The 22,690-nt window shown below is 41.3% G+C and overlaps 1 protein-coding gene across 2 annotated transcripts in view; it reads right to left on the reverse strand.

Annotated features, from left to right (window-relative positions):
• The window catches only part of CPNE4 (copine 4), a 441,978-nt gene that overhangs the window by 407,092 nt on the left and 12,196 nt on the right, over nt 1–22,690 (reverse strand). The window contains exon 1 of one of the 2 annotated variants that reach the window (XM_043968782.1): nt 18,047–18,215. The exons of the other annotated variant lie outside the window; for it this stretch is intronic. The gene's annotated coding sequence lies outside the window, so the exon portion shown is untranslated. Of the gene's footprint in view, nt 1–18,046; nt 18,216–22,690 lie in introns of those variants that run through there. 2 annotated transcript variants of the gene reach the window in all.

Here is a 22,690-nt window from a genome sequence, read left to right on the forward strand (position 1 = left end):
AAGCGAATTGGGAATAATATTTACAGCCTCAGGCTTTAGAATAATACTTAGATTATATAAGTAATAAAAAAATGAGATTATAAAACCCTCTCCCTCCCATACTCACACAGGTCATTTCTGTGAAAAACATAATGTTAGGTGAAATAATCTTACTGGGGGCACTTAGTTCCATAGGAGAAATGTCATAAATGGGAGATTTGCCGAGGCTACATTAGCTTTTTTAGCAGGATTTAGTTATGATGTTACTGCAAAATAACATTGGTCAAGACAACCTCACTTGAGAACATACTGAATGGGCATGACAGGCACTGCTAACAGAGTGACCTTGGGCAAGTAAAATAGTTGTTCAAGGCCTTTATATTACCATATAAAATAAATAACTTGAGCTACCTAATTTTGAAAAGTTCTCAACTCTATGATTCTATTATTTTCTATGAAGTCTTATGAAAAATTTCTACTTTCTTATGAATATTTTCATAGATTCACTTTTTATGCTCAGTCTCTTTTCTGACCATTAATGCAAACAGAGGCAAGTGTTGGTACCATGTAAAGATAGGGAAATTGACTGGCCCATAACAAAAATTAAACCTGTGTTCTTGACCTTAACAGCCCCAAGTTCTAGGTAACAGTCAACTAGCCACCAACTAATCAACTCTTATAGAATGACATCTCCAGATTCCAGGATAATTCTTTGGATAAGTAGGTTTGACCGTGAGCATATGAACCTTTGATTAATGTCAATATGTACAATGGTATTAGAAAAGGTGAAATAAATGAGTTCATTACAGAGGATATCACAATTCCTTGAAGCTACGAGGTTCTGAATACCCTTTGATGAAGGGAAGGGTCATTAACTCACTCTCCTGTCATGATAATATACTAAAAGGTGACAAAGTAGGCTACTCCTTAAAATAGCCAGTTTTTGCCTAACACCAAAGAGATTTAACCTACTGACATTCTTAGTGAATTTCACGAAATATGAAGCCCATTATCCAACAAAATATATGGAACCCCTCCTCATTAAAACAGATTTCTCAGTTTATCCTCACTCTCAAAATGTACTTTATTTAAAGTACAAAGATTAGGGGGCAGCTAGGTGGCACAGTGGATAAAGCACCAGCCCTGGATTCAGGAGAACCAGAGTTCAAATCTGACCTCAGACACTTGACATTTACTAGCTGTGTGACCCTGGGAAAATCACTTAACCTTCATTGCCCTGCAAATAAATTAATTAATTAATAAAGTACAAAGATTGGCATGGAACATCTAAACAACTGAGATGACTATTGTCCAAGAAACAAAAAATATAAATGAAACTAAATGAGTCCATGGCTGTTGCCCTGCCACACACACACACACACACACACACACACACACACACACACACACACCCATAACTCAGAACTGTTCTTTTTCCTGAAATTTCAAAAAAAATTTTCAAAAGCTACATGCAGCATCTTTTGCCACTTTTCATCTTTTCTTCATCTTTTGCATCTCTCAGCTGAAAATTATTGTGTTAAAATGTTGATCACAAAATAAATTGACTTCACAAGCAATCAACTAAACCTCTCTACTGTGGGCCCTCAAAAACACAGCTGGAGGCTCAAAGGCCAGGAATGTTGAGGGAAGAAGGAAAAAGATCAAAATATCAGAACACGACCAGATCAAGAGTATGTGGCACACTGGATTTGGAGTCAAAGACTTGAGGTTCAATTCTTCTTTAAAAAACAAACTAACAATGTTTGTTATCTATAGGAACAAAAAAAGGACTTCAGTGTGACCAGTAACTTATGACTATGATTTTCTAGTGAGCATGGTTTTAGAGAAATAGGAAACACCTAGGGTTCATCACCAATAGAATGTCAAGTCACGGGGGAAGCTGGGTGTTGTAGTGGATTAAGCACTGGCCCTGGATTCAGGAGGACCTGAGTTCAAATCCCACCTCAGACACTTGACACTTACTAGCTGTGTGACCCTGGGCAAGTCACTTAACCCTCATTGCCCTGCAAGAAAAAAGAAAAAATGTCAAGTCACTGAGGGCAGGTCTTATTTCCTTTTTGTCTTCTGATCCTCAGCTCATTTAATAGTTACATACAGGAAGGCAGAGAATTGATTTTTTTTTTTTTTTTTTTTTTTTTTGCTGGGCAATGGGGGTTAAGCAACTTGCCCAGGGTCACACAGCTAGTAAGTGTTAAGTGTCTGAGACCGGATTTGAACTCAGGTACTCCTGAATCCAGGGCCAACGCTTTAACCACTGCGCCACCTAGCTGCCCCTGAGAATTGATCTTAAAGACAGAAAGGCCTGGGTTTAAAGCCCACCTCAGCACCATATTGGTTGTGATCTTGGGCAAAGTGTTTAACCATTCAGTGTCACTTTCTAAGACTAAGTTGTTGACCCGGTGGAAAGAGATTCCTCAGTAGGATTTACCTTATATTGAAGAAATCACATGTCTAGACCCCAAAATAAACCCTTGATGTTTGAGTTGAATTTTTTAGCCTTTCCATATTCAGGGTTCCTAAATAGCCAACATCCTCGCTTCCTGTTGACACAGAACTCTGAATATTGTGATTTCCAAGCATCAGCCAATGGTTCATAACTTGTCAGGTGAGCTCATTAAGCTAAGTGCACTCAGTCACTCATCCCCACATACTCTTTTGGGTTGTCCCACTGCAACTAGAAGCATTCAAACTAAAGAGCATGTAGGCATGTGGGGTCTGTGGGGAGAGAAGTGGCCAGAAGGCTTAGGACGCTAGTTCTCTATGTGCTCGCCTAAATAGTCCACATCAGCCATGCTTTCATCTACTTCCCTGGGCAGAGGAAGGAGGCCCTCCCATTCACTGTGTAACTGCTGGCATCTTTATTACAATCAAAACCAAAATGGCATGATGTCTAGAGTGCTGGCCAATCAAGCTACCCATATTTGTGGGGTTTATTCCTTTCCCCGTTGTTTTTTGCAGCAGTAAAGATTAAACAGCAACATGATTTAATATGATAGCTTGGCATAGTGGGTAGATAGCCTGCCTCAAAACCAGGAAGAACTGGGTCCAAATCCTGCTTCTGACACGGTCTGGCTATAAGACCCTGGGCCAGTCATGTAACCTGTCAGTGCCTACAGATGACTCTGCAAGTTTCACAGAATTTGCTTACCTGCTGTGGAAGAAGGACTTTCTTCACCTGGGAGATACCTACAGCAATCAAATCATAGGCTCAGTACCTGTACCTGTCTCTTTGTTGAAATAAAATCCATCTATTTCTCACAGACAGACGGCTCTTCTCCCCTTTAAGATAGTTCACAGCTGGTGGTGGCATATACATCAGAGTAGGACTTTTTGCCATGTGTGCCCATCTCTGTCCCCCATAAAAAAGTAGCAATTTCTATTAAGAGCAGGAAGGTCTTGTACTCTGAACATCTGGAGCTCAGGATGTCCTTCCTGGCCCTCTCCAGTGTTAAAAGTGCTGCACGCTTGTTAAAGCTTTGCATGCCATCTGCTTCCCAAATGAAGCCTTTTATAGCATGAACAGATTCAATCACCATGGGTAGCAGCACAGTTCAGTTTTGTATTGCTCCTTTTGCTCTTAAAATGCTGCCCTATTGAGCCCAGTGCATAGATGCTGAGGGCGATGGCTGCCCATTCAGTCCTTCTTGCACTGTGGGGAAGGAAGGCCCCAGAAATGTTGGGGGTTCCCAAGGATATACTCTGCTGGAAGATTTGGATGCTGCCAAGAGAGAAGCCTTTGGCCTCCTTCCCTCGGGTAGTTATTGTGGCATTGGGTTGATGCCCAATCATGGGTTGATGTCTCATCCTGCTACTGAGCTCCCACCTACACAAATGTGTACCCGGGAAGGGAACAAGAAATGATGAGACCATGATATAGAAACCACAATAGTTCTACTTATCTGAAGCATGTCAGCCAAGCTTGCTTCCCACTGTGAGGGAAGGGCATAACTCAGAGGCAAAACAGGGCAATTAACACATTCGAGGCTTCCAATAACCAAAATTGTGAATCACATACCTTAAGAGTGAAAAAAGGATGAGAGTAGTGAGAACAGAAGGTAATAATAGATGATCAGACCAAAGATTCGGGGCTAAAGGGATCCTAAAAGTCCTCTAATCTCACCTACTTATTTTACAGATCCTCAACTGAGGTCCAGAAGTGTTAAGTGACTTTTCCAGGGGCATACATCATAAATAAGAGTAAGAATTTTAACTCACAGTCACTAATTCAAAATCTATCACCCTTTCCACTGTACAGTGCATATGAATGGGAAGTTTACTAAGTGACAGTCATGACGTTGTACAAATAAACTTTCTTTCTTTTTCTCTTTCTTCTTTTTCTTTTTTTGGTGGGGTAATGAGGATTAAGTGACTTGCCCAGGGTCACACAGCTAGTAAGTGTCAAGTGTCTGAGGCCTAATTTGAACTCAGGTCCTCCTGAATCCAGGGCCAGTGCTTTATCCACTGTGCCACCTAACAGCCCCAGACACATAAACTTTCCACTGATATCCCACTGGCTCAGGTACTAATCTGATGAAATAAAAATACATTGGGGCTTGGGGGGATGAATAAGTTGGGACTTATCTTGCATGAGATCTCATATGGTTTGTCATACAGTTTGGTGATTTGTCAAATCACCAAATTTAGAGACATAAGGGACCTTATTCATCATCGCATCCAATTCCCTTAGAAACATCTATCAACAGAAAGGATATTTAATTGCTTACGGTCACAAAGCTAGCCAGCAGCAGAATGGATCAAGAATCTAGTACTTCTGACTCCCATTCCAGTATTCTTTCCAAATACACACAACTTTCACATAGTTCTGGAAAAGCAGAGTGGTGTACTAGATAGATTACTGGTCTTGGAGTCAAGAAGACTTAGGTTCCATTTCTATTTCAGACACTCACTAGCTATGTGACCCTGGGTAAGTCATTTTCTTTCTCTTCACTCAGTTTCCTCATACGTAAATTCAGTGGGTTAGAGTAAGTGGCCTCTCAGTTCTCTTCCAGCTGTTAAGATCCCAAGATCCCTTTCTTCATCGTATTGGACAGCACGAGGCAGGGCAAGCCTTATCACATGGCACCACACCAAAGTGCTCTGTGCTCCATGTATGCTGTCAACACAAATTTACCAAATTTAGGAGAGAGAAAAATGGAAGCTCCATTCTGTTTTACTTTGTGACAGTTCTCATAACATCCTCTAGTGAGGAAGAAGAGGACCCAAAATCTAGCAGCAGCTTCTTCCTTCCACAAAAGGCACAAGTCCCTTCTCATGTCAAGCCCCATATCCAAAGGTCATTTCCAAACCTGATACTGGCATTGGCCTGTTCCAGGAATTTTTTCAGATTTACTAACACAGATACACAAAAGAAGAGCACCCTCTTTTTATCCCAGCCAGACTGGCACAAAGATGGATGGCCCAGTATTCATCTGTTGGAAGTTGGTAGAGCTCCTTTGGAGGGGGGAGCAACAACATCATGTCTCCTTCATTAGGATGTAAGGTCTTTGAGGGTCAGGATTGTTTATCTTTCTATCTGCAGTCACCAGCACAGTGTCTGGGACAGAGTAGGTGTTTAAGTGTTGATTGATTGGTTGTTTTCAAGGTATTGTAGATAGGGACTCTTCTACCAATGTAAGTTGACACTTTCTCTGAAATTTATAGCACTGGAGAGTTTCCTAGACCACTGAGGAACTTGAACATCTTGCCTGGGGTTGAATAGCCAGTGTGTGTCAAAGGTAAGACTGGAATTGGTCTTCTTGTGGTTCGGGCTGTTATGTCATGCTGCCTCTAGGCAATGGAATCACAGACAAAAAAATCAAACAGTCCTGCCCACAAGAAGCTTACCTTCTATCTGTGAAACAACTTGTATTCTTTAAGACAACATGTTAGGGATTCTTAACCCAAGATCTGTGAAATAAATATTAAACACACACACACACACACACACACACACACGTGTACGGGCATGTTGTTACCCTATTTGGGGTTTCCTTGGCAAAGACACTACAGTGGTTTGCTATTTCTTTCTCCATCTCATTTTACAGAGGATGAATCTGAGGCATACAGAGTAAAGTGACTTGCCCAGGGTCACAGAGCTACTAAGTGTCTGAGGCCAGATTTGAACTCAGGAAGATGAGTCTTCCAGACTTCAGGCCTGGCACTCTATCCACTGAGCCACGTAGCTGCCTCTGTGTATACGTGTGTATGTATGTATACACACATATATATGTATGTATGTATACATATACCTACATATACACACATATACATACAGTATGTGTATATTGAAAACTATTCCATAATAATTTCATTATAATGTGTTTCCATCATAATCCTATGTATTTTATCTTATACATTTCTAAGGAGGAGTCCATAGGTTTCACCAAACTGCCAAAGTGTGTGTGTGGTGGGGGTTAATATGTCAGAAAAAAGATTAAGAATCCCTGCTCTGAGTATGGATGTAATGTATATAAATAAGTAACGGACATCAGAGTTCAGGTTGGCCACCAACTCAACCACGTCCCGTCTTTCTTCCCTTTTAATGTGAAGGCCACACACACTCTACTGTCCTGCCATCATTTCACCCAGTTGACTAGGTTATCACAGTTCCCCAGAGCCCTGTCCTTATAGTAACCCAAGATATCTTTTTTTCTCCAGTCCCTGTAAATTTCCTGGGCATATGTTGCTCTCTGTGGGCATCAAAAGAATGTCTCTGCATCAAGAAACACAAGACTCCAAGAAGGACACACATCAAGCCCCTTAGTCATTGCCTAACCGCCTCCCATAAGGTTAGAAAGCAAACAGTGTGTTCCAGGGCTGTTAATTCCTTGTTGAAAGCTGAATAACTCTCGAGAAGAAGACTCGACACATAAGGCTAATGTCCTGCTGTTCATAGTAATTGAATTTGGAGAATTTACTTGGATACTTTAATATTTCAAGGATGCATAATTTCACCCATGCAAGGACTTCCTCGACCAATAGGGCTACAACCACTTAGTGAATGGTGTTTGAGGAGGTGATAATAATACAGTGGAAAGAGTAACAAATTTGGGGTCAGAGACTTGGGCTCAAATCCTAGCTCTGGTGCTTATGACCTTTTCAAGTTGGACAAGTCCCATAACCTCCCTGAGTCTACATCTCTTAATCTAGAAAAATAGGGTGGTGAGATGAGATAAGATCTGAAGATCCTTTCAGCCCTAGATTGATGATCCTGACTGAAGAGGATCTGGTGATTTATTTATTTGATTGATCCTAGTTAAGAACTAGAATCTGGATTTAGAGCTGGATGTGACCTCTGAGATCCCTAGTTTGTTTGTGTGATGGACCTCTTTGGTGGTCAAGTGAAGCCTATGAAACCCTTTTCAAAATAATGTTTTTAAATGAATAAATTAAAACACAGGATTATAAAAGGAGCCAATTAGAGAGAAATATATATATATATACATAAACACACAGATAGATAGATAGATAGATAGATAGATAGATAGATAGATAGATAGATAGATAGATAGATAGATAGATTAAAGTTCACCTCTGCCAGGTTAGGACCCCCTGATCTAGCCCAACTCCCTTACCTAAAACTTGAAATATTTTGTTGAGCAAAAGCAGAGGTAAGGGAAGCCTGGGAAATCCCAAAGGATGAGGTTTTGTTCTTAAATTTTCAACAAATAAGCATCCCTTTCTGTCATCCTGATTTCAGCTCCAACAGCCCCCAAGTCCAAATTGAAAGCAACCAAAGTGTTTCTCCTGGAGAGAAGTGAAATGTGGTGACTCCTACAACACTGTCAGGAGAGCAAGGTTCAGGGGATGAAGACAAAAGCCACTGGACAAACTATCCATTCCTTCCATTCATTTGGAGGATTATGTGGTAATTCTACCAACTGGACCATAGGCAAGGTAAGAACACCAGCCAGGGTCCCTCTGGGAGATGTGATCTTGTTGGCATCCATTCCCATGGCATTCCGGCTGCATACATGGAATAAAGGAAGTTCTAGCATGTTTCCAAGGACTTCTCGTCCCCTTCCTCCCCAGTAAAAGAGGCAAGTGATGCCTGAGCAAAGACTATGGGATGACCAGGATGAAAACCTAGGTACCACACCCTATCCAGCTTCTCTGAAGAGAGAGTGGCCAAGAAAAAAAATGAAAATAAAAACACCAACACCACAAATTCTTCCAGCTGGAGAAAATTTAAGTGAGAGAGAAGGGAGGCGGTGGCACAGTCTGGCTACAGTCATGCCCAGAGAGGTGAGTGCCCTCAAGAGAAGGGCACTGTGATATGGTGCTGTGGTGACAATACCTGGAGTGGGGATGTTAGCCCAGCAGTGACAGGGAAGAAAGTGGAATGAAAAAGGCAAAGAGATTGGGAGTCAGAGGAATGGGATTTAAAATCTAGCTTTGCTACTTATCATCTATATGACCTTGACTAGGTCATTTGACCTCATTGGGCCTCAGTTTCTTCATCTGTAAAATGAGAGGATTGAACAAGATGTCCTTTGAGGTCCTTTCCAGGTCTAGATTAATGAGGCTATGATGTTAGATTGGGTTGAGGGAAGGGGCGGGGAATGCCTCATTATGGGGGAAGCATACACCCATCCATTCAGTGCCCTAAGGGCAAAGTCCCAGTGGTCCTTGCTAGGCACAGCTCTTATAGTGGGACACGTTATAGATGTTTCTTTCGAAGTCAATTGTAAAGATAGGGAACCTCTTCTTTACGCTTTTACTCCAGTCTACCCCAAATAAATCCCCTGCCTTTCCTTTAGGAGATTTTCCCCCAAAATTTATTTTAAAAACAACAACAAACAGGCTTTCAAATAGGGGTTTGGGATGTGTGTCTGAGAGATGTCTTCATTAATGTTTTCATGGCACCAATAGAAACCATTTCAACCCTGCCATGCTATTTAAATGGCCACAACAGCAGGCTTTGGAAACGTGCCAAGATCCTGTGGCACTACGGGGCAGGGAGGTAGGGTGGGAATAATTACCAACATGTAGCCAGTTAAGGGGTTCAAATGTCCAAAGTTCTTCAGAGGAAAACAAGTGCTTCCTACAAACTTTTAGGACCTGGTATTTCTACATTGTCGAAAAGATAATCAACCCCAATTCATTCAGCATTCATTTGTCCACTCTTTGAGGTACTATAATCATCTCCAACAGTTTCATGGCAGTTTAGGGGTTGAGAAGTACTTAACATTCTTCTCATTGGATCCTGACAATCACTGTGTGAGGTAGGAGCTACTATGATGTTAATTTTTTTTAAGACAAGGAAACTGAGCCTGAGAGGTTAAAGTCGCCCAGAGTCAGTCAGTCTAAGGCAAAATTTGAATTAGGTTCTTTCTGACTTGGTACCCCTAGGGATTTGTTGAGGGCCTCTATGCAAGGTTCAAATCAGTAAACATTTAATGAGCACCTACTATGTCCTAGGCACTGTATTAAAGGCTGGAGATGCAAGAGGAAGGAAAGAAGGAAAGAAGGAAGGAAGGAAGAAAGACAGAAAGACAGACAGACAATTCCTACCTTCTAGAAGCTTACAATCTAATGGAGGAAGATGAGAAGAATCATCAGCCATGTGGAGCAGTGGAAAGAGCACTGATTTGTAATTGGGCTCTGGGTTCAAATTCTGACTTTGCCACGACTATAGATATGAGCTTGGGCAAGTTACTTCTCCCTGGCCTCAGTTTCCTGGCATGTAAAGAACTGAATTAGATGACTTCAGAGATCCCTTTCAGTTTTAAATTTCTGATTCTAGGGTCCCAATCTTTATAATGTATTGAGAGATAAAGGCTTACATCCATAGCAATGATACAAATAGTTACAGTTCAGAAGAGGCTGCTATTCCTTCACAGTGCCCAGAGGTGAGAACTTGTCAGGGTTTACTCCCTAGGCTAAAGGGGGGAAGGGAGGCCCAGATAAACAAACATCGAGATAAGGAAAGAAGAACACAAGGAAACAAAGCTATTACAGTTAACACTGGAAAACTCAAGAAATGTTTCTCTCCCACAACACAAGCCATGAGGCACATCGGTGGGAGCTGAAAGAAAGTCATTACCACTCTCAAGGGCTAAGCAGGTAGGGTCCCTGATCTCATTTGCTCCTCTCCCTCACCACCCCCTACATCCAAACTTTCTTATCTCTGCTTAGGAACCTAATCAGTATTTCGGCCGCAATTTCCTTTTCACACCTCTTCCTTTTCCCTTTTACATTCAAAGTAGGAAGGATAAGAGACCTAGGCCTGAGTGGGGCCTGAGAGGCCATCTAGTACACACCTCATTTTACCAATGAGGAAACTGAGAGGTAAAATTTGTTTAAGGTCACCCAGGTAGTTAGAGGCAGAACCAGGATTCCAGTCCTTTCTCATTCTAAGATTGGTCCCCTTTCTACAATACAATGCTACCTCCCCAGAATATGTATTTGGGGCAGCACAGATTCCCTGTAAGTAATCCAGGAATTACTTGGGGTTTTTTGTTTGTTTGTTTTTAAATCTCAGTGAAGAGTCATTGTTGGTTTGTTTCAGTAAAGAAACTCAGTACCACAACCATGATCCTGCCCCTGTCTCAACTCCAAAACAAATATTTAAGAAAAGTTCCCTTTTTTCTTTTATTAACCTCAAAACCCAAAGATGCCTAGTAGTACTTCTGTAATTCTCAGGCAATACCTCGGGAGTGATTTTCAGCCTAGGATGACATACTGTCAATATTTCAAGGATCCACCATTTCTTAAGGATGAATACGTCTATGGCTCAGATCACAAGTCCTTCATGCCTTATTTGATCATTTAACGAGTTGCTATGGTGCTGTTGTGCTCTGCTCCCCCCACCCCCAAATTATAACCTTTTTCCCAATCCTTGTTACACTTAGCCTACGATTTAGAAGACAGATACGCAATATCTTACCTGTCCATATTTGAAGTTCTACAGCTGGATGGAACATGCCAAAGCTTTTCTTCACTGTTAGCTTCGTGAAATGGTGAGGCTCATCAGAAGTAGTGAACATTTGTTTTGCTTGACTATACATATTTATGACGGTAAATTTGTAATATTTTTCTTGCCGTCTCAATGGGAGAGGGAGGGGGAGAGGGAAGGGAAAGAATTTGATACTGATAATAAAGTAAGATTGAATAAGGCTCATCAGAAGATAGTATTTGTACTCCCAGGAAAATTGTTGGGGGAGGGGGAAACAGAGAGGTGGCGGGTAGCAGAGAATACAATCATAGGAAAATGCCAGTCTCCATGGGGATAAAAGACTTCATGTTTGGCACCCAGTAGTTATCCGAGTTCAGGTAATTTAAAACCACTCTCGGCCAAGGAGATATAGTCACTAGTATCTGGGACCCGTCATAACTCCTAGGATCTGGGCTCCAACAATCAAGCAGTCCGAATTTGGGTGGATTTATAAGACACGGGCTCCCTCGGCGCTTCTGAGAACATGCTTGAAACACCAACGCAAACAAGCAAGAATGAAGGGCTTCCTTTCCTTCAGGTAAAATTCCAGAGTATCACACGCAAAGCCCGTCTTAGCCACATACTGGGCATTATCTCCCAGGCTCAAAGCTCCCCCACTGAACCAGTGAAAGCAAGAACTACATACCAAATCCCTGGCTTTCCAATCTCCCCAAGATTTCCAGGCCTCTGAGCCGACAGCTTAAATGCTTTTCCTGGGCTCACCTGAGCTTGAAACAAGACCCGAAAGCTTAGTCTTAGTCACAAAGCAGGGAACTTTTTTATGACGATATTTTTGCCTTTTTGGGGGGAAAGAGTCTACTCCCCACTACTTAAGTAACTCTTTCCTTCCCCCTCCTGCCCTCATAAAATAAACAAATTTCAGATGGGTGAATGTAAGATAGAGAGGACAAACCAGGCGATTGTGTTTTTTATCTAGAGCGCTTGGGACTGTTCACCTGCAGCCTGTGAAAGTGATTGACTTGCGGCAGAGGACAGATAATGAAGCACACCTTCCCCCTCTACGCAAAAAGGCCGAGGTCTACGAGGGCAGAAGCCTGTCTAGTACAGTCAGAATTGGTCGCTGTTTCAGGTGTTTCTGGTTATTTCTCAAAATTGTTTTTGGTCCAAGGATGGGTTTAGTTGGGAGTTGAACGGAGGGAAGGCCCCAAAGGAGCTACAATGTAAAAAATAAAAACAAAAAGTAAAATGAAGGGATAATAAGATCTATGATTTCATTGGCAGAAGGTGAGGACACGCCTTCAACAAAACAGGTAGGCACCTTCTCTGCAGTTTATAGCCTTAGAGTGGCCTCAGCAGGGATGTTAAACTGATAGAAACAGGGCCACTCAACCAGTCCTGCAGATCCCTGCTGGCCACAAGTTAACTTAGCTTTAAAATGTAATGTTATCTAGGTATTGCATTCGTTTTGTTAAATATTTCCCAGTTATAATTTAATATGGTTCTGGCTGTGCTTGGGAGTGTTGAATGCAACACCTTTGGTCTAGAACCCTGAGAGATTAAGTGATTTTCCCTAGTCACACAGCCATTATGGCAAAGGAAGGACTTGGACCCAGGTCTTCTTGTCTTTTACACCAATTATCTATTCAATAAACTTATCAAAGAGCTCCCAGGAGAAGAAATAAAATGCCTTTCTTTTAAATTTCAGTTTGGGGGACCATAGGGATGCTCCAACCTAAGAATAATAAGTAACCCTTCATAAAAGATGTACCTAAGTCATAAAGAATATTCATCAAAGAATATCTGATCAGCCCTGTTATTCCTTTGAAAAATAAAAATACAAAACATAAAAGCTTTTAGCTCAGTTCAGTCCTTATTCACTCATGTCTGACTTTTCATGTCCCCATTTGGGGTTTTCTTGGCAAAATTAAGAAAACTAAGGCAAACAGGGTAAAGTCACTTGCCCAGGGTCACACAGCCAGTAAATAGTCTGAGGCTGTATTTGAACTCACAAAGATGAGTTTTCCTGACTCCAGGACTGGTGCTATATTCACTATGGCACCACCTAGCTGCCTTCTAAAACTTTGAACCTTGATGAGCTAGCAAAGGGAAGAAATAAAGAAAAGAAATGAATCTACTCCCTTTCCCTTCAAAAGCCTTTCTGCCTTCCACACGATGGGCTTTTTTGCCCACACTTTCTCACCCCAAAATTCTCTGTCCATTGTTGTCTACCTAAATCTTCCTGGGTATAAGTCAAGGTATGAGATCCTTCTTCACCCTGGAAGCTTTCATAGGATCCTCTGATCCACAAGGATCTCTTTCTCCTCTAAACTCACAGCCTTTATTGTTTTTATACCTGATTCATACGTTAACAAGTACATGCAATCAAAAGTACAAATCAAAAATGTACTAGTACATTGTGATAACTCTTATGTTGTTGTCTTTCTTCATCAGATAGACTGCAAGCTTCTTCAGAAGAGGGATTGCCTTTTACTTCTTTGTGTCCCTCCAGAGTGCCTATGGCAGACTTGCCTGTAAACCAGGGTTCTATAGCTCACAGCAGTTAAGAAAGAGGAAACTGATTCACTGTAGAGGTGAGGGTCTATGGGTACAGAATCCTGCATATGCTGTCAGGTGTGGGCAATATCACAGAATTGCTTTTTTCCCTCTTTATTTTGAAATCTTATTTCCAAGGGATGACTCTCTGTGTGTGGGAGAGGGGAAGAGATATACTCAGAAATGAATGTGATGTAAAAACAAAAAGTATCACCAAGGTTTGTTTGTTTTTAAGTTTTTAAAGGAGAGGAGATCAGTGAGGGACAAAATACATCAATGATGGACATTATGAAGAACACTGAATGGGTGACAGGAAGTCAAAATCCAGTCTACATTTTGCATGGCTAATAGCTAATGCATGATAATTGGTCACTTTATTCCAATACCTAGGGATCTCACATCCTTATTATTGTTGAAAATAACAGGTAGCTTTTTTATTTTTTTATTTTCATTTTTTTAACAGGTAGCTTTTATATAGTGCATAAAGGCTTGCAAAGCACTGTACAAAAATGATCTCATTTCATCCTCACAACAATCTTGTGAGGTACTATTACTATCACTATTTTACAGATAAGGAAATTGAAGCAAACATAGGTTAAGTGACTTGCCCAGAGTCACACAGCTAGGAAATGTATGAGACTGGATTGGAATTCTGTTTGGGTCTTCCTAACTCCATGTCCAGCACTCTAATCCCTGAGCCAACTAGCTGCTGTATAATTTATTGTTTCAAATTAGAATTTAAAAAAAATTTATAAAGCACCTACTATGTGCAACATATCTCTCTGGCTGTAGGGATGCAAAGACAAAACAGTTCGTACCCTCAGGCACCTTACATTGCCATGTAAATGACAAAGGAAATACGGGATAATTTCAGGAGAGATGATGGTCATGGTTCAGAGCATGAAAGGAGAAGGCAGGAATCACAGAATATTTACCTGAGGAGGAGAGTAATTTCAGATTTGCACCCTAGCTTGGAAAAGGAGTCAAAGCAATGGAGACTCAAACACAGGAAACATTCTGAAGTCTGTTTATAAACATGCACAAGATGCCTTTAGGTCAGACATGAATCAAGAGTGTGATAAAGCAGCTCAAACATCCTCTGGGAGCCAGTTATTAAATTTTCAGTGTGAGCAGTCACAACTTGGAAATCTGAATATGCTCCAAATCAGAGTTTGTTTTATTGATTGTCTAGACTTAAGAAAGTGATGGGGAAAATATTGATTGTACAGATTAAACTTAAAAGAATGTTACAGGTACATTTTTTTTCAGACAGTTGGTTAAATATTTATCATCAGCACACCCTTGGCCACGATACTTCTCTGTCATCCCCTCCACCACCACTCCACACACCCTAAATACAAAGTTACAGTGCATGAAGAGCTATACTTCCTTCCTAGCCCAGAGTTTGGAAGTTCTCCACTTTATTTGAATGAAAGACATAAAAAGCTCTGATTTTTCTGCCTGAAGAAAAGTTCATGTGATTGTAAGCATGCTGTGAAGAGTCCTCATCAGCAGCCTTTACTTTTGCCTTGTACTAATCAATTACATGCTAGTCAATATGTAAACAGCCTGCCCCTGTAGCCCACTTTGAGAATAAGCACTTAAATTCCCCTGGAGCCAAAGGCCTGTTGAGACTCATATCAGTATGCTGATGATTCCCAATCTGGAAGAGGGTAGGGGGTTGGTCATTTTAGGTAAAACAATCATGTCTCTTCTTTCATCTAAAATAATCCCACTATTTCCCTTAGAGAAGAATACACCATGAGACTGATCCGTATATTAGAGCAAGCTAAGAATAGATTCATAGAAGCTGAGTTATAACTAAAGTCAATCTACCTGACCTTTGTCCCAGGGCGCTAACATTGGATGAGTGGCCACCCCCATACCTAAAAGAGTTCACTTCCTCCTTAAGATGGCTGTTGTCCATGTACCTCATCTCCCAGTTACTGTATTGACTTATATTGCCACATAATCTCAACAGGTCATTATCCTTAGTATCCTCTCGGTGTACCATCCCTATTCTGGGTCACCTTGTCTCCCAGTCCCCAGAGAGTGGGAGACTGATTTCCTGGATAGTCTGAATCCATGGTTGACCTCAGGATTTTGTTTTGGAGTTAGGGTGGATGGAGAGAGAGAGAGAGAGAGAGAGAGAGAGAGAGAGAGAGAGAGAGAGAGAGAGAGAGAGAGAGAGAGAGAGAGAGAGAGAGAGAGAGAGAGAGAGAGGGAGAGGGAGAGAGGGGGGGAGAGGGGGGGAGGGGGGGAGGGGAGAGAGAGATTTTGCCCCAGGAGTTACATCTCTAGGTGGAAGGGACATGAGAAATCATCTAGTCCATTCACCCAGTCCCATTTTGTTGGTTTTCCTCAATCCCTTAGAAAAACAGCCCCAGCCTCCTTGGTCCCACCTAAAGTCTTATGTAATTTCTACTTCTTTCTTCCTCTTAACAATCCCTTGGAGCTGTCATGGGACTCTAGACAAGGGCACTTGTACCTTCCTCTATACAATGTGTTTTAAATAAAAGGTCCTACCTTACCCTACCATCCACAAAGCAGATGCTGCATCTCTTCCTAAATCGGAGCTTCTCAACCTAGAGACCATGAACCATAGTTGTTGGGTTTGTTTTTTAAATTTTGATAACTATAATTCAATGTAATTAATTTCCTTTGTTATCCTACACATGTAAAAACCTTACTCCAGGAAGGGGTCTACAGGTTTCATCAGATTGCCAAAAGGGTCCATGACAGATGAACCCTGCCCTAAATACAGGCAAGTGTGTAGTGGGAGTTCAGCAAGCCATTCTCAATAAAGAAAGGGGAGTTTCCCCCCACCCCAAGCTCAGAAGCTAAAAGAGATGATTTAGCCCAACATCTTTATTTTACAGATAAGGAAACTAAAGCTAATACAAGCCAAGGGCATGAGCAACAGAGCTCTGACTACCCCCAGAGGATGGACAGCTGTGGCTCAGATCAGGAAAAATCTCAGGGTTGGTCTGTGGGTGTGTGTCTGTCTGTCTGTCTCTGTCTCTGCCTCTGCCTCTGCCTCTCTCCTTTAGTTTGGGTACTTGGTGATGGTTAAGAGGGCACTGCAGCAGCTCAGAACACACTCTTCAGCACATTTCCACCCCACTCTCTAGTTTTCCAATTAAAGTAAACTGCCTCAGACTGAGCAAGCCCTGGAAAGCCTCTCTTTACATCTTTTCATCCAAACTCTAATGCTTCAAAAATAACATGAGTGACTTGAGAGGAGAGTCTGTTTTCAATTCACCCCACTGTTGTCTTTAAATTTGCACTCACACTTAAAAAATGATCCAGCCTGTAAGAATACAGCTAAACCCAAATAAAGTATTGCAAGGACATGAAGTTTAATTCACCTGCCACAGAAAAAGACAAAGCACAGAAAAATAAATGTGATCCAGCTGAGTGAGCATCAAACCCTACAGGATGGGGTAAATCTGCCTTATCACTTTGTTTTTCAAAAGCTGTTTGCAGCCTGTACAGCTGTTAATCATAACACAAATACGGGAGCACTGGCTCCTGTTGGAATCATGTCTTATCTTGAATGGATTTTTCTCTATTACCTTCTTCTTTATAAGTTCATAAAAATTTGCTAAGCCTGAAAATGGGAGGGAGAAAAAAGCCAAGATGTCCTGGCAAACATCATATTTACAATGCAAAGGGATATGGGTACCGCTTCATGATTTCACATTAGCTCCAATTGCAGGAAACAAAATATCCACATGCTCATCGGCAAACCACATAAATCATGCCCAGTTCTGCCAGTATTTCTCACCATTTCCCGGTGACATTAAGCAGTGGCAAAAATAGTCAGTTTATTGGTGTTTCATTACAGGACTTTCAAAGATTCTGAGAGGGAAAGTAGTTGGAATCCTGGATCAGTTTTTAGCAGGATCAGTTGGAGAAAGGAGTTTGCAGTCAGACAGACAGACGGACAGACAGTAATCTACATACACAGAAATACATGCCAAGAGGTAAAACACATCAGCACATACAGAGACATACTGTCACTTATTTTTAAAACGAGCCTAGTAAAGAGCCAAGATGAAGAACATTTCTCCCATGCTCAAGGAAAATTGCCATAAATGTTTCTACTTGACATTAAAAATTACACCCCTTGTCAGACTGTCACATTAGCCAAAAAGATGGGGTTTTTAAGAAAGGATCTAACTAACATTAGTCCCAGTGCTGATAGGTCTCAGTAACTGAACACCAATATCACAAGAGGCTTCTGAGAAGAAGCAGGTATAATCACTACCAGCTGAGCGTGCTAGGTGAATGCATATTTTAAAATATACCTTCCATCAGTGGAACTCTGCAGTGCAAGCACTTTAAAACCCACATTACACATTTTATTTCAGGATTAAGACTATTCCTTATAAACAAAATGGGGAAATTGCTATGGGTCCCTTAGACAGAAGTCCTTGCACATAGGAAGTATTTGACATATAGTTGTTGAATTCATTGGGTAGGAATTAAACGAAGATCTAGTGAGGAACTTTGTCTTCTCCCCAGTCCCAACCTCAGCCACCAGCATAATCCTCTTCCTTCCAGTCAAAAAGACAATCCAGTTAAGTCACTTACCATGGAGAGAAGCTCCAGACCGAATCTCAACACCTTAACGGCTGCGCTCCGAATTCTGGAGTGGCTGAGAGGAGGACTCGTCACAGCCCTGGAATGGGATGAGCGAACTGCCTCTGGGCTTCACATCTCAGCAGTGGTGAAGCACCCTCCCAAATGACTGAATTAATAAATGATCACCCCCCTGGTCAAAGCTGTGGGTGCTTAGCATATGGAAATTCCCACTGCCTGCAGCAAATGGGATATGGTCAAGGCTGGTTTCTCAAGGGGAATAAGGCAGAAGCTCTGGAGGGAAAGTGCTCATATCAGATCACTTGAAATAAGAGAGGGTCTTCATCTCATGATCAGTCACCATGTCTTTTCCATCCCACCCCCGTCAAGCATATGAAGAGGATACTGGACATTTCTCATTCAAATACATTTTTTTCTGGAAGTTAACCAGCCGTATGATTCCAATCTAGTAACATTTATAACTGTTATTTCACCTCCTAGACTGAGTTCCTTGAAGGCTAGGGATGAGATTCATTTAATCAACAAGCATTTTTTGAATCCCTACTATGTGTGCAGCACTGGGAGTACAAAGACAAAGTGAGATAATCTCATCCCTCAAGGCCAGTACATTCTAGGGAATGGTATATTGTTCGTAGCCCTCTCTATGTCTAGCTCCATGCCTTGCAAAGAGTTAAGTGCTTAATTCATGTGTGCTGATGAATTGGATGAAATTTAGACTCTGAGGTACTTGCATCAGGGATAGACCTAGAGTAATCCTAGAATTGCCTATCTGGAGTTTAGCCAGGGTAACAATTAACAATGTTAAAAAAGAAAAAAAAAAGCAAATGACACAACACAAATATTCAGACTGAACCAATTTTCTCAACTCTCATCTTCAGAGAGAAAGTCCAGATAGGCATCAGATGGGATAAAGATCAGTCCATTCTATTTTGAACCTGTCTGATGATTTTGATCTCCCACTAAAGTGTTTGGCTCATCCTGGTGGGGAAATGACTCTACATTCTCAAGGAAGAAGCCAGGGAAGGGTCTGTCCAATGAGAGTATGAGCTGGAGAGGGATTATGTCTGTTAGAAGACCACGGGCTATGTAGGTTTACAAAGGCTCAGTATAGGATCCAGTCCAGTTGCCTCATTCTATGTTGGCCCAAGGTCACCCAGGTACTGAGTGGTAGAGCTCTGATTCATACCCAGGTGCTCATATTTCCAGTCCAGTTCTTTCTATCATATTGTGCTGCAAGCTGATGATTGAGTTGGGGTGGCGGGGGGGGGGACAATTTATAAAAACAATTTATTAAGTTATGGAAAAGTCGAGATGTGGATCAATGAAGGGAGTGCCTACACCAAGGAAATCATGTTTTTGTTGTTCAGTCCCATTTGGGATTTTCTTCCAAGACAGACAGGAGTGGTTTGCTATCTTCTTCTCCAGCTCATTTGACAGATGAAGAAATTGAGGTAAACAGGGTTAAGTGACCTACCCAAGGTGACACAGCTAGGAAGTTGCTAGTGCCAGATTTGAGCCCAGGAAGATGGGTCTTCCTAACTCTATGCCCAGCATTCTACATACTCTGCCATCTGGCTGCCCAATGAAATCATAGATATTTTCAATTCAATAAACATTCATTAAGCATATACTATGTGTCAAGCACCATGATAAGTACTAGAGCTGAAGAGACAAAAATAAAATAACCTCTGCCTCCAATAATCTTACATTCTAGGAAAAAACATGTATACAGGCAAGAGATAGACTGGAGCTGTAATTTCATTGGTAGGGGAAACACTCTCTATCAGTTCAGATCAGCACTTTCCATATCTGTTGTCTTAGAAAGTGGCCTATATAGCATTGGCAATTCAAAAAGCTCCCCTAGAGTCATACCAGCAAGATGTGACAGAGGCATAGGGGTATGCAGGTAAATAATTAACAACCAACTATCTGCAGAAACTTTTTATATGGTATACTTTTAAGTGTAATATACATTACTAACATTTTCTCCACTACTTTCTTAAGCCTAGACAATTATGGAGCAGCTAGGTGGCACAGTGGCCCTGAAGTTGGGAGGACCTGAGTTCAAATCTCACCTCAGACACTTACTAGCAGTGTGACCCTGGCAAGTCACTTAACCCCAATTGCCTTAAACAGATCTGGGGACATCTCCAGTTGTCCTGATTATATATCTTGCCACTAGACCCAGATGGCTCTGAAGGAGAGAGTGATGTTGGTGACCTTGCACAGCCCTCCCTGACTTAAACCCAATTTACTTCAAGTCATGACATCCTCATGGAGAATGAAGAACAAACAACAAAAAGTATAGATAATCCTCAAAACAACAAATCAAGATCCAGTTTGTAGCATTTGCAAACTTCCAAGGTTTAAGTGCTCATTCTGATAATTTAACAATTAACTCTCCCTGAGCTATCTCACCAGAAAGACAAAACTTGAACTCAGATCTTCCCAGCTCCAAGGCAAGCTTTTTGTCCACTCTGACACACTGCTTCTGTACATAGATAAGTAAATACAAAATATATTCCAAGTAAATGCAAATACTGGGGAACAAAAGCATTAGTGATTGAGGTGAAGGATAATTGTGTAGAGAGGTATCAAACTGGATGCCAGCCATGAAGCCAGGAAAAATTTAACAAAATAAATAAAAATGCAATACAACATAAACAATGTTATTTTGTGGTTCTCTAAGTCCATATGTAGCCTACAGGGATCCATTTCTATTTGAATTGGATAGCACTGGTGTAAAAGATAGCACTTGGGGTAATCCTTGAAGCCATCTAGGAATTCCAAGAAGGAGATGGGGGGAAAGAAATCACTCTGGGGATGCAGAACAGACTATGCAAAGGCAAAGAGGTCAGAGATAGATGTTCTTAACGAAAAAAATTTCAAGGAAGCCAGTTTAGCTAGAAAATAGAGTACATGAGGTGGAATAATATGAAATCTGTATGGAAATCTAAGTTATAAGGATTAAAGTAATCCACAGAATGTCAGAATTTCTAGGGACAGGAGGAGGAAGAAGGAGAAGAAGAAACTACTAAGATTCAGAAATCATCGTGGTAGATAGAAAATGAATTAAATTGATGTCTGTTGAGAACACAGTGTGTTGACATGATTGTCATTATTGTAGCCACTGGCTCCACTCCATCAAGAGATGCTTTTTCATGTGCTACCAGAAGTAAAGCTTTATCTAGTGTTTCATAGAATCATGGCATTTTAGAACCATTTTAGATATTAAAGGTCTCCCTAGTCCAATCCATTTTGAAGATGAGAAAATGGAGGCCCAGAGAGATTCAGAGACTTGCCCCAGCTCACACAGCTAATTAGAGGCAAAGCTATCCTAGCACACAGATAATCTGTCTCCCTCGATGCTGCTTTCCACCATACTCCAACTGTACCAGTGCTGTGATGTCCAGGGTAGTTGGACAAGAAAGTCTTTCAGCTCTCAGAAGCTTTGACTGAGACATTTTACCTAGAGATGCTGGTCTAAGAATAGCCACTAGATATGTACATCATTTCTTTAGAAATAAGCAAAGGCTGCGATCTAAGGTGCCTTCCAACTGAGTTCCTGTGACAGAAAACACATGTTGTCCATTATCTATCCATGGCTCCCCATTCCTTCAGTACTTTGTTGCTATCCAAGATTCAAAGGAAATGAAGGCTAATACAGATTTTAGCTCATTGCTGATAATTACCGCTGAGCATTGAAATTGCCCAAGAAAAGGGGAGTGAGAAGTAGGAGTATTGGCATGTGCAAAAGCACTGGATTTGGATTTAGAGGACCTGGGTTCAAATCTGGACTCTGACTCTTACTGTTTGTGTGACCACAGGTATGTCAGTTACTATCTCTTGTTAAGGGGATACTCTGTATTTCGGATTTCTCATATATAAAATGAAGGGGTTGGACTTGACCCCTGACATCCCTTCTGTCTCTAAATCTCTGAAATAATAATGTTTCATTCCTTTCCCACAAGAAAATAGGGTTCTATTTCTGTATTTCGGTAAAGTACCATCCTTGGGTAACATGGAAAATATCCACAAGAGATTCTGTCTCTGTTCTCTTTGTCAGTATGACTCAGAAAAACACTTCTGTATGATTGTTTTAGGTTGGGAGAGGGGATGAGAATTAGCTGGACCTGTGATATCATGGTATATTGAAATCCCCATTGAGAGAACTCCCTTTATAAAGCAGATCAAAAACTGCTCTGTAAATTATAGTCTTGGAAGTTGCCTGGAGCTCTAAAAAGAGATGACATGACTTACACAGGGCCTCTCAGCCAGTAAATGTCAGATGTGGGGCTTAAATCCATGTCCTCCTGACACATTTTCTTGTGGTTGTTCAGTAATTTCAGCCACACTTTGTGACCCTATTTGGGGTTTTCTTGGCAAAGATACTGGAGTGGTTTGCCATCTCCTTCTCCAGCTCACTTGACAGATGAAGAACTGAGGGGAGGAGAGTTAAGTGACTTGCCCAGGGTCACACAGCTAGGAAGTATCTGAGGCCAGATTTGAACTCAGGAAGATGAGTCTTCCAGACTCGAGGTCTGACACTCTTTTCACTGTGCCACCTAGCTGCCCATAGGCTAGCTATATTCTTTATGGTCATGCTGCCTTTCTGTATATTTTGTATTTATAGCT

The sequence above is a fragment of the Dromiciops gliroides genome, chromosome 5 (assembly GCF_019393635.1).
Source record: "Dromiciops gliroides isolate mDroGli1 chromosome 5, mDroGli1.pri, whole genome shotgun sequence".
Classification (NCBI taxonomy): Eukaryota; Metazoa; Chordata; class Mammalia; order Microbiotheria; family Microbiotheriidae; genus Dromiciops; species Dromiciops gliroides.